The following is a 1,397-nucleotide window of genomic DNA, read 5'->3' as shown; positions in this document are numbered from 1 at the left end:
GCTTGGTTGGGTGTCTCTTGATACACTTCACACTAAGTAAGGCTGACAGGTAAGTGATGTGGAAGCCATTATCTCACCTTGGTGCTTGCATGCTGTGGCCTCTTGCCTTTTCCTATTTCATAATAAATAACATTAACATTCAGGAACTTTTTAACACCTATTGAGGACAAGATTTTTCTAATCTCCTATAAGAGGTCATTTTAAAAATGAATGAATAGAACTGAAGAAATATAACATAAAAAAAAAGACCTATATATCCATCTTACATTTGAATTTTACAATTGAATGTTACAATAAGAGTATCATCTACTATGACTGAATGTGATTTAACCTTTATTAGAAATTCTATTGTTGTAATATATAATATTAACTGGTTCAATAAGAAAACATGATAATCTCACTAGATGCTGAAAGGTATTTGTTAACATTCAGCATTTACTTATGAGATTTATTACTCTGAGATGTCGGAGTAGAAAGATAAGTTTTTACATAATGAAGAATAGCTATCTTAAACCAAACACCAGCATTATATTTAACGTGGAATACCGTGGGCATTCCACATTAAATCAGGAGAAAGGCAATGATGATGTAACCATTATTATACAGTTACTCTGAAGATTCCGAATAATGCAATAATATATAAAACATGAAGAAGAGATATAATTATAGAATCATCATTTGCAGACAATATAATTTTTTGATCTAAAAAAATTCAAGAGCATCAACTTTTTTTAAAAAAATAAAAAAAAAATTTTTTTTTAATGCCTACAGACCTGGTATTCCTAGTAGTATTCCTAGTCTCCCATCCAAGTACTAACCAGGCCCAACACTGCTTAGCCTCCGAGATCAGACGAGATCGGGCACGTTCAGGGTGGCATGGCCGTAGGCTAAGAGCTTCAACTTTTAAAGAGCTGATTATACTGATCAGATACATGGTAAATATGCAAAACATTCATACTATTTCTATAAATTATTAAAACTAATTAGATGATATAATTCTTTAAAAAATTTTACTCATGATAATACCAGAAAACACAAAATACTTAGGAATAACCCTAAGAAGAAAAATGGAAAGCCGATATAAAGAAAACCATGAAAATATTCAGAGTGAGAGAGATTATTTGTGTAAATTAACAATATATCATGTTTCCGAATAAAGAAACAGTATTATAAAAATTGCAAGTATTTCAAATTTAATTCAGATACAATCCCAATCAAAATACCAGTGGATTTTGAGTATTGATAAAATTGCATTTGAAAATATAAACGGGGAAGAATTATTGAGGTAATTTAACTTGGCAATGAGTAAGCACTTCACAACTTTGTATTACGAAAAATTTCTAACTTATAGAAAATTTAAATATATAATGCAGCAAATATTTAAACATTCTCACTAG

General features: G+C 29.8%; 1 pseudogene; it reads right to left on the bottom strand.

Annotated features, from left to right (window-relative positions):
• Nucleotides 1-762: 762 nt before the first annotated feature.
• LOC112473403 lies at nt 763-888 on the bottom strand (annotated as a pseudogene).
• Nucleotides 889-1,397: the final 509 nt, after the last annotated feature.

Source organism: Pteropus alecto, unplaced genomic scaffold (genome assembly GCF_000325575.1).
Source record: "Pteropus alecto unplaced genomic scaffold, ASM32557v1 scaffold98, whole genome shotgun sequence".
NCBI classification, from domain to species: domain Eukaryota; kingdom Metazoa; phylum Chordata; class Mammalia; order Chiroptera; family Pteropodidae; genus Pteropus; species Pteropus alecto.
Note: the sequence above shows the minus strand (reverse complement) of the source record. Positions and strands in the feature narration are given on the sequence as shown.